Source organism: Etheostoma spectabile, chromosome 20 (assembly GCF_008692095.1).
Source record: "Etheostoma spectabile isolate EspeVRDwgs_2016 chromosome 20, UIUC_Espe_1.0, whole genome shotgun sequence".
NCBI classification, from domain to species: Eukaryota; Metazoa; Chordata; class Actinopteri; order Perciformes; family Percidae; genus Etheostoma; species Etheostoma spectabile.
In genome coordinates this window covers 18,219,384-18,230,297 of record NC_045752.1, presented here as the reverse complement: position 1 = coordinate 18,230,297, position 10,914 = coordinate 18,219,384, and the positions used below count along the sequence as shown (strand labels likewise).

Below are 10,914 nucleotides of genomic sequence, written 5' to 3'. Positions count from 1 at the left end.
GTTTGTCATTTCTTTACACGTCAAGACAAAGATCGAAATTACGTTTCCCTCAATCCCACGGTGTAGACAAGACATATTTTACCAATTAGGTCCACAGACAACATAACATTCAAGTAAACAATATAAAAAGTAAAAATCTGAAAGAATGCATTACTATAAAAAGTAATGAAAAAAATGTAAATTGTGAGTTTGTCAGATGCTTTAGTTTAGAATGTAGCTTCACCTACTCAATTTATATCCACATGTATTAGCTTTGTACATATGTAGTGCGTATAAACCAAATTTAAAATAACTGACAGTTAAAACACAGTAATGCGTTAAGTCAAATGAAAATCAGAACACACTAAATCACATTTTGCACAATATTTATTTCTGAATTACATAAGAATTAAAATATTTTTTATATGTAAAAAAACATTTAGAAAGTTAAATGTTTTGCATTAGTAAGCAACTAAACTGTCTACACAAACACTATTTAAATTCACAATCTTAACACTTTTTGATATTTTGATTCAGTCTCTGTGTCAGTGGTGACTGCTTCCTGTGTGTGAGGTGTCCCAATCACAGCACAGAAGAAGAAGCAGATGTGACAACTTCCTCTGTGTGGTCAGGCAGGAGCTCGTAGTAGTCTTCAATGGTCTTCAGCTCGTAATTGGTGCTGGAAGCAAGTAGTTGCTGAGAGTGGTCCAGTGGTCTGCTGTGGTGCTGGTCTGCTGAGATGATGGTTGTTGACGTCCGTGGTCTGCTGTGGTGCCGGTCTCTGAGATGAGGGTTGGTTGACGTCCGTGGTCAGTGGTTGCTGTGGTGCGGGTTGCCTGAGATATGGTTGGTTGACGTCGTGGTCCAGTGGTTGCTGTGTGCGGGCTGCTGAGAGAGGGTTGGTTGACGTCGTGGTCCAGTGGTCTGCTGTGGTCGGGTCTGCCTGAGATGATAGGTTGGTTGAGTCCGTGGTTGCTGTGGTGGGGTCTGCCTGAGTGATGGGTGGTTGAGTCCGTGGTCAGTGTCTGCTGTGGTGGGGTCTGCCTGAGTGATGGGTTGGTTGACGTCCGTGGTCCAGTGGTCTGCTGTGGTGCCGGGTCTGCTGAGATGATGGGTTGGTTGACGTCCGTGGTCCAGTGGTCTGCTGTGGTGCGGGTCTGCTGAGATGATGGGTTGGTTGACGTCCGTGGCAGTGGTCTGCTGTGGTGGGTCTGCCTGAGATGATGGGTTGGTTGACGTCCGTGGTCCATGGTCTGCTGTGGTGCGGGTCTGCCTGAGATGATGGGTTGGTTGACGTCGTGGTCCAGTGGTGCTGTGGTGCCGGGTCTGCCTGAGATGATGGGTTGGTTGACGTCGTTCAGCTGCCTGACGAGTGCCAAAATCCCAGAGGAATCTTGCCCTGCTAAAACGACAAAAACAGGGAGTAATGTTGAACACAGCTTTACAATATTGCACTGTTGGAAGTGTTTTGTTGAGTTTGGCCTCCAATGACAGAATGATAAACAAGGAATAATATTCAGAAGGTTTTGTAATAAATATAATCCACATGTGTAGAGGAACTTATCAAGCTTTATGTCCCTACAGGTACTTGTAGTACGACACGGCAAAACTGCTCTACGCTGGCCGTTCCATTGTTTGCCTATGGAGAGGTGGTGCCAGCTAGGCAAACCAATTCAGAACGTTCTGCGCTGCGCTTTGCCTCTCTGCGCCCTACCTCACGGTTTTGCTATGGATCATTTGTAGGCGGGTTAGTGAGGGGATTACTTACTGGCCGAGTGAAAGAAAGGCAACCCCCGCTCTTCTGCTGGACTTGTAGTATCCCAATCCTGTGGTCGTCCATCTTCTCACCGGTTCGAGTCAACACCTAGAAAGTATGACAGTATAACAATGAGTAAGATTTATTATGCCTTAACTATTTAATAAGTGTGATTACGTCAATAATTGCTAACTTACCTCTGGTATAGGCAACACAGCTATGTTAAAAAGCCAAAGAAACAACACTGAACCCTACATTGCACCAATAGTCAGGCTAGTGCCTGCACGGTAGCTTGCTGCCATTAGCGTACATAAATGCAATCAACTAATAACAGGTTTATTTGATATAGCCCGTTTTACAGACCGTCTCGAAGTGCTTCACATGAGAAAAAGTTAAAACATTTGAGCCAATAACAGACAAATTAACAAGAAAAGAAATTAAATGCCAAGGAAATGAAAATGTGTAAAAGAATACAAACAAACTTAAAACATGAGCCAAAAGCCAGTTTAAACAGCAACAATGCTAAAAAGCATTAAACGAGACAGCATATCTTTAAGCAAAGTCCCATATTTCTTTGCATTTCTGTTGAACATACTCAATAATTGGACTTACCTCTGGTATGGGCATCTGTAGTAGTTTAAAAAGTGATACCTTGGGCAAAACACTAACCCACATTGCTCCCAATGGTCAGGCGAGTGCCTTGCGTGGTAGCTTTCTGGCAATGGGGTTTGCGATTTGTCATCTGTGCTGGGATCTCTACACTGATACTTATTTGTTTTGTTATTATTATGTTGGAGTAATGTTTAACTAAAGCAATGCTTGACACCATGTTGTGTTTATACACCCATAGGGCCATATTATGGTTTGTTGCATGGTATTGTAAAGTATCTATTGTTGGTTATACATGTCTGTTTGTTTTTTATTTTTAATAGACTGCCTCATGGGTTAAGTGCCCAAGACAATTTCCAACATGGCGGGACAAAAAGTTAATCTTGATCTTGATCTAGTGTGTGAATGAAAGTGCTACATAAATGTAAGATCAGACTCGCTATCAAGAGGTTCCATCCAGTCTCTCACGTATGTGGAGGGGCCGAGGCCTGAAGAGGAGTGTGCAGACTCCCTGGAGCTGTCTTCCCTGCTTCTCTTTGTGGAGGGGCCGGGGCCTGAAGAGGAGTGTGCAGACTCCCTGGAGCTGTCTTCCCTACTTCTCTTTGTGGAGGAGCTGGGGCCTGAAGAGGAGTGCGCAGACTCCCTGGGGCGGTCTTCTGCTTCTCTTTGTGGAGAGGGGGGCTGAAGAGGAGTGCGCAGACTCCCTGCTCTTGTGGAGGGGCTGGGGCCTGAAGAGGAGTGCGCAGACTCCTGGAGCGGTCTTCCCTGCTTTCTTTGTGGAGGTGCTGGGGCCTGAAGTGGAGTGTGCAGACTCCTGGAGCGGTCTTCCCTGCTTCTCTTTGTGGAGGTTGGGGCCTGAAGAGGAGTGCGCAGACCCCTGGAGTAAAGGTGTGACCTTTGAGGGCTGGGGCCAACGAATCAGGATGTCTCACTTGCAGTGAGGATGCCCCTGCAGCGCACACCAAATGGGAGGTGCCCGAATGGCCACACCGTGGGACAGGAAGGACACGGTGGTTTAAATTCTGCCAAATCTTGGCGGTGGAAGTGCTCAATGAGAGGGAGTAAGGTAGGGTGCTGACATCATCATAATCACTATCACTATTACTATCACTATCACTATCAACGTCACCATCATTTCACCATCACTAGAATATAAACTATCACTTTCACTATAAACTATCACTATCACTATCACCGTCACCATCACTAGAACTATAACTATCACTTTCACTATAACTATCACTATCACCGTCACCGTCACCATCACTAGAACTAGCACTATCCCTATAAGTTTCAACATCCTCTGTTCTTTTGTCCTTTTCAGGCATGGAGCCATACCCAGAATCTACAGACCAGTCAGGCCAGTAGTCTTCATCCTTGAGTCTTCATCCTCCCTCGTCGTGTCAGTGTCCTCAAATTGATGTTCGTCTTCTCGTGAGGGGGAAAACGGTGACCAACGTATATATCAACTTCCCATCCACCTTCCTCTTCAGGAGGCCAGGTTCTGCAGGACGTGGGAAGTTGTCTACACGGCCTGAGGGAAACAAAGATCATACGTAAAACGTCGGTTTAACTAAAATGTTTAATGTGACTCAAATAATAAGGAGTCTCATAACATTAACTATTTGGATTAAATAACAATTAAAGTTGAAATAAGAACCGCATACACATGGAGCTAGATTTGTTCTTTAGTACATGCAAACAAGTAAATGAAGAAAAAAAAAATGTTTGAGAGAAAAAGGTTGTCACACTGGTTACAAAAAAGCAGTTATGAGAGAAAAACAATATTTGAGTGAAAAGGTTTTCAATCAATAGCAAATATTGAGACAAAAAAAGTTTAAACATAAATTTGGAAGTTTAAAATTATTTCTGAGAAAAAGAAATTTCTCTTAAATATTTTAAACTCAAATACATTTTTTGCTATCAGTGGTTTTCTTGCTCTCAAAACCTTGTCTCAATGTAATTTTTTTTTCTTGTTTCAGGATTTTTTTCACAATGTGAAAATACGTCATGGGCAGGGCCACGTTTCCTATTGGCCAATCTGGTGAGCACCGTCTTAAAAAAATGTACATGATAGCAAAAAAATATACATATATTTGAGAGTTTAACAAGTATTTGAGAGAGATTTTTTTTTCAGAAACAAATTCAAATTTCCATTTAAACTTTTGCTATTGGTATGAAAACTTTTTTCTCTCAATTATTTGTTTTTTCTCGCATAAAATGCTTTTTTTGCTACAGTGGGATCATTTTTTTTCTCTCTTGTAATAAGAAAAAATCTAGCTCCAAACTACACACTGTACATACATGTGTCATAAAGTTACCAACAGACAAAAGGCAATACCTTTAACAGTAATGCCAAATATCTGCAGTTTTTCCTCAATTATTTTTAACAGGTGACGACATGAAAATTCATGGCATTCATAAAAAATAATAATTATTTACTTCTGTACACACTAAAAACTAACCAAACTGTTGATCCGTCAAACTTGAAAAAAGTACTGTTGACTGTATTATTGTATTCAGATATGTGGCTGAAGAGTGTAACTCATATTTTATCAAATAAAAATCCCAAACAATAGTTAATGTTTTCTGGTGTATTTATCAGAGTTACTGAATAGAGAGCACATAATAAAAAAATGGTAATAATTATTATATAATCAAAAGGTGTAGGATGCAACAACATCGCTTTGTATTGGTTGGGCGAGTAAGAATCTGGCGTTAGGGCTTTTACGCACGGAGAGGCAAGTCAACTGCCGACGCAGAGGTCGAAAAAATCGTGGATACATATGATAAAAGAAGTTAATACATTTGATAAACTTTGAAACTTTAAGATTTAACCAGTAACAAAGAATTCCGCGTTCCAACCACACACATTACGTGTCCTGGTTTGATTCCACTGCGCGTCCTCACTCGACGTTCGGTCCTAACAGTTCCATCGTCTCCATGGTGCTCAACAAATACTTTTTTGGCATTTTATGAATTTTGGCCAATCGCCATCTTGTTTTAGCAAATTCAATGTAGCTATATTTGTAAGAAACTGAAATAACAGTGTTTTCACATCCATACACTAATTGTTGATACATTCCACACATGTCCCGCGATATTTAAGACATGCTGTCTAGCAAATAAATATTTACAGGAGACATTTTCAAGTAAAAGTCTGTTTTAACATCGTTTTTTTTTCCCAAAGGCCTAACGTTAATAGCTTCCACCTTTAAATTCTAAACGTGACACCAATTTCCACAACTAGCAAGCTACTGATAAAGATTGATTTATTCCATAAAAAAATGCAATGAATCAGAGATAAGTAGGCTAGACTTATAACAAAAAATCTAAAGTGGTCTTACCTCGTCTTGCAAGCATGTACAACCGGAGGGCATCCCCTCAGAAAATCCAGGAGGGACTCTCGGGTATCACAATACCACCAGGCAGACGAAAGGCCATCACCAAGTCTTCCTTTCACCACAATAGTTAGTGATTCCGAAGTTGTGTTGTTCTTTGTTCTTGTTTTTCCAAATGATCAGTTTGCAGTATGTAATCTCCAGCGGTTTAAAACTAAAAGGTTGGTTTTCCACAGGTTCGATTTGCCTGAAGCACAAGTCAAAATGCAAAGTGAGAATCAGAATGGTCTGCAGCTTTATATAGGCTCCTCGGATCGTCGTTCTGTTTCCATGACATAATTGACGTACACCTGCGTTTGATTGGCCGAATGGCCACTAAGGATTTTACAGGATACTCATTTTTTTTTTCAGAGAATGTTTGACCATCAGTTGTTTTTTTTCTGAATTCTAAGTTAACTTAGGCATTTAAACCTTTACAACCAGTTTCAATAATCAAAAATCATTACACCAAATTAAAATACAGTTCTACAAATAGCCTAGTTAAAGATTAATAAACAGGCAGGAGACTAAGCTTTCTGTGAGTATGAATGAACCTTATTTGCATTTTGATGACAATACATATCAATGTATATACACACACCACACACATGTAAGTTTCATATTACTGTTGATGAATTATATTACCAACTTTTCTAAAGTATGCTATTTAAACATTTATAATCTGGATTTTGCCTCAACTCAGATCAGTGGAGAATTTCATTGATCTATTAAACTGATATAATTATTGCATTGTTTGATTATTTGCTGCAAACAGCCTGTTGTGGCTCAGAGTTGAATTGTGGGAGAGTTTTCGTTGGAGTGGGGAGAGCAGCAACACAAGTCACCAAGAGGGTGGAACAGTTGCTAGGGAAAAAAAGTCAACTATATGGAATGTGGCAAATGCTGTGCGGTTTACAGGGTGCCTCTCATGGGAGAGAGGGACTGCGTCTACGGAGGGAGACTCTGGTTCAGATTGTATCGTAAGGCCTCATGTCTGAGCAACCCGTCCATTCAAATGTTTAAGCAGAGCTTCGATTTAGGGAAGTGTTGTTCAAAAATGGCCATGTAACATGCATTTTCATTTCGACATTTTTTTGTATCATTGAGGAATCAAGGTGTTTGTTCAGAGGTTATGGTAAACTATGTGCGAATCTTTATTATCAGAATCAGATTTATTGACCAACATAGTTACATACATTAGGATATTGAGTTCTCTCTAAATAGTAATATAGACACATACAGTACAATAGAGACCACAACCTATATGCACATCTCAACAGATATACAAATATAAAAATAAGACTATCAGACAAGTACCCATGGAGTGGGATGTAGAGTGCAAAAAGTAATTTTTGGGATCTGTAGCATCTGCCAGAGTGGAGGAGTTAAGAAAGTTTGTGATTTCTTTACTAAAAAAAATCCTTACAATGGAGATATTAATAATATGTATAGTCTAAGTAAATACTGAATTATCTTGATGAAGCTATAATTTATAAACACACCTGTACATGAAAAAAAGGTAAAAAAAAGTTAGGCTTAGTTAGGTGCAAACACTGACATTTTGGATGTGACATTTGCATCCAGCTCTAATTACTCATCTTCCTTTCCTTTAATGGTACTCCATTGGCTGTTTTTAACTGCAGTCTTCATAGCCGGTTTCATACTGCAGAATGCATGACCAGGACAGAGTAAGCCAAGCATCCAGCGTGGCCACCATTTCCTACTTCCCGGTCATAAAAGGTTGGTTTTACATTTGCATTTTGTCATGCTGGGCACATGTGGAATGCTTACTATGAAAACCGTTGATTCTTACAAATGTAATAACTCCCTCTGCGGGTAACAGGAAAGCTACAAACATTTGGGAAAAGATGTCAGGCAAGAGAGACCCAACTGCCCTGTGGTCATCAGAGGATGGCTCAACAAAAAGTAATGTTCAAACATGGTGTGCTTCACAAATTTACCTACTACTAGCGACTTTTTTTTTTTTTTTTTTTTTAAACACTATATGACTTGAAATTATACATAATGATTTACCGACTTTTGTAAACAAACTATAACTTTCTACATTTATAACATACTATACAAGACTTTATTTTACGTACTATACTATGACTTTTTGATATCCATTTAATGACTTTTTTTCAGTACTATTTATTGACTACCATCTATGACTTTTGACATATGACACTTTTCGTCATAGTGTACTACAATTTTTTTAAATACTGTACTAGGCCTATGATGACTTTTCAACATACTATACTTTTTCAACATACTATATTGACTTGACATCTACCATGATGTTTTCCGCCATACTACTGAACCAGGCCCAATGGAGGGCTTAGCCAACTTTAGCAATTAACCAATGAAACGCCACCCTGGGACTTTCACCCAAGAGTTTAAAATATGAATTCAGTTGTTACCAATCCCAGGGACTCCCACCACACAGGCAAGGCCAAAAAAAGATCAGAGCGTGGTCATTTGAAGCTACGAAAAAATTTATTACAACTTAAAAAAAAAATTAAAAAAAACAACAACAAAAAAAACACAGAAACATTTGCTTAAACATAACTATAAAAGAATTAGTGGCAATACAACCAATGTCATAGAGAAAACAAAGCAAACATTAGGCCCGGAGGAGTGATGTCCGTTTAGTTTAGTTTAGAGAGTGTTTAGGAAAGTTGAAGAAACTATTTAAAACTACTGGTTGCCATAGTGTTCACAGTGGATTGTATAACGGATTGAAACAGATAAAACACCAATGCAATTTTAAACACTAAATTCATGCAATAATTATAAAATCAGTTTTATGTCACCACCTATAACACCAAATGAAGCAACCACTTTTTCTAAAAACACTGGATTAAAAGTCACTAAAACAAAAGACGCCCAAGGCCAGGACAAACTTCCTCTATACAAAAAAACACCAATGTGTAACAAATAAAAACCAACTGCAGTACGAGCGATTACCAGTGGAACACGTGAGTCGGAATGAACGCCTTGTGTAGCAGAACATCTGCTACAGGCAGAAACAATCTGCTACAGGCAGACAATCTGCTACAGGGCAGAACAATCTGCTACAGGCAGAACAATCTGCTACAGGCAGAACAATTGCTACAGGCAGACAGCAGCGGCACTCGGACTCGGCTGTATGGACCAAACGAACGACAGTTAGTAGATAAGTTAGTAGATTTAAGTTAGTAGATTTAAGTTAATAGATTTATCGCTGTCTATGCACTATGCAACTATGCAGCACGTGTCAAACACATACTTGGCTGTCCCATCCAGCGACCCGCACACAACAGCTCGTCCGACACCGGCACGCGAGGCAGCGACAGAAGGAGAGGGACCGTCAGCGCTTACCAGCCGAGCCTTTATTCCGTGTAGGTCACGTGACATCTCACGTGACCAAATTTGAACAACCGGTTATTAATATTTTAATGTTTATTAATCCCCAATGGGGAAATTACAATTCCCACTCTGTGTCACACTTGTTAGTAACCCACACAGTCCTGAACTACACACACACACACACACAGGATCTAACATGCACTAATGGAGAGATGTCAGAGTGAGTGGCTGCCAGCTGAACCCGGCCCTGAGTGGGTGGGTGGGGGGGGGGGGGGGGGTACGGTGCCTTGCTCAACAGCACCTGGCAGTGCCCAGGAGGTGAAGTGGCATCTCTCCGCCACCAATCCACACTCCCTACTTTTTGGTCCACACGGGGACTTGAACAGTGACCCTCCGGTTTTCAACCCACTCCCTATGGACTGAGTTACGCCACCCCCACATACGTATACTTACATATACTATTACTTTTTCTTGATTTTTTTAGAACATACTTACACTATGACTCTTTTTCAACATACCATACTATGCTTTCTTTTTAACTTTCTAACTAAATGGACTCCAGTGGTCTGCTGTGGTGCCGGGTCTGCCTGAGATGATGGGTTGGTTGACGTCCGTTCTCAGCTGCCTGACGAGTGCCAAAATCCCAGAGGAATCTTGCCCTGCTAAAACCGACAAAACAGGGAGTAATGTTGAACACAGCTTTACAATATTGCACTGTTGGAAGCTGTTTTGTTGAGTTTGGCCTCCAATGACAGAATGATAAACAATGGAATAATATTCCCTGTTGCTTCCTGTGGGTGAGGTGCTTCCCAATCCACCAGCACAGAAGAAGAAGCAGATGTGACAACTTCCTCTGTGCTGGTCAGGCAGGAGCTCGTAGTAGTCTTCAATGGGTCTTCAGCTCGTAATTGGTGCCTGGAAGCAAGTAGGTTGCTGAGAGTGGTCCAGTGGTCTGCTGTGGTGCTGGGTCTGCCTGAGATGATGGGTTGGTTGACGTCCAGGTGCTGTGGTGCGGTCTGGGCCAGATGATGGGTTGGTTGACGTCCGTGGTCCAGTGGTCTGCTGTGGTGCCGGGTCTGCCTGAGATGATGGGTTGGTTGACGTCCGTGGTCCAGTGGTCTGCTGTGGTGCCGGGTCTGCCTGAGATGATGGGTTGGTTGACGTCCGTGGCAGTGGTCTGCTGTGGTGGGGTCGCCTGAGATGATAGGTGGTTGACGTCCGTGGTCTGCTGTGGTGGGTCTGCTGAGATGATGGGTTGGTTGACGTCCGTGGTCCAGTGGTCTGCTGTGGTGGGTCTGCCTGGAGATGAGGGTTGGTTGACGTCCTGGTCAGTGGTCTGCTGTGGGGGGTCTGCCTGAGATGATGGTTGGTGACGTCCGTGGTCAGGGTCTGCTGTGGTGCCGGGTCTGCCTGAGATGATGGGTTGGTTGACGTCCGTGGGCAGTGGTCTGCTGTGGTGCCGGGTCGCCTGAGATGATGGGTTGGTTGACGTCCGGCTCAGTGGTCTGCTGTGGTGCGGGTCTGCCTGAGATGAGGGTTGGTTGACGTCCGTGGGCAGTGGTCTGCTGGTGCCGGGTCTGCCTGAGAGATGGGTTGTTGACGTCCGTTCCAGCTGCCTGACGAGTGCCAAACCAGAGAGAATCTTGCCCTGCTAAAAACCGACAAAACAGGGAGTATGTTGAACACAGCTTTACAATATTGCACTGTTGGAAGCTGTTTTGTGAGTTTGGCCTCCAATGACAGAATGATAAACAATGGAATAATATTCAAGAAGGTTTCTGTAATAAATATAATCCACATGTGTAGAGTTAACTTATCACTGCTTTATGTCCCTACAGGTAA

At 41.8% G+C, this 10,914-nt stretch overlaps 1 protein-coding gene and 1 long non-coding RNA gene across 2 annotated transcripts in view; one reads left to right on the top strand and one right to left on the bottom strand.

Moving 5' to 3' along the window:
* The window catches only part of iars2 (isoleucyl-tRNA synthetase 2, mitochondrial), a 54,326-nt gene that overhangs the window by 21,632 nt on the left and 21,780 nt on the right, over positions 1-10,914 (top strand). The gene's annotated exons all lie outside the window — the stretch shown is intronic.
* Positions 9,630-10,914, bottom strand: part of LOC116669825 (uncharacterized) — a 14,006-nt gene continuing 12,721 nt past the window's right edge. The window contains exon 3 of the long non-coding RNA XR_004326863.1: positions 9,630-9,731. This is a non-coding gene — a long non-coding RNA (uncharacterized LOC116669825). The remainder of the gene's footprint in view (positions 9,732-10,914) is intronic.